This window comes from Ipomoea triloba, chromosome 16, assembly GCF_003576645.1.
Source record: "Ipomoea triloba cultivar NCNSP0323 chromosome 16, ASM357664v1".
NCBI lineage: Eukaryota > Viridiplantae > Streptophyta > Magnoliopsida > Solanales > Convolvulaceae > Ipomoea > Ipomoea triloba.
In genome coordinates, this window is record NC_044931.1 from 12890136 (window position 1) to 12890335 (window position 200).

The following is a 200-nucleotide window of genomic DNA, read 5'->3' on the forward strand; positions in this document are numbered from 1 at the left end:
GTCAAGCGTGCTTGGGCGAGAGTAGTACTAGGATGGGTGACCCCCTGGGAAGTCCTCGTGTTGCATCCCCCACCCTCTTTTTAATCTTTCTTTTAAGTCGCTGGACCGCTCGCTAAGGGTACTATCCTTTTAAACCGCTAAACCGCTAAGCGAGAGAAGTTGCACGGAGAGAGAGGGTCAAATACATTTTGCGCGCAGTA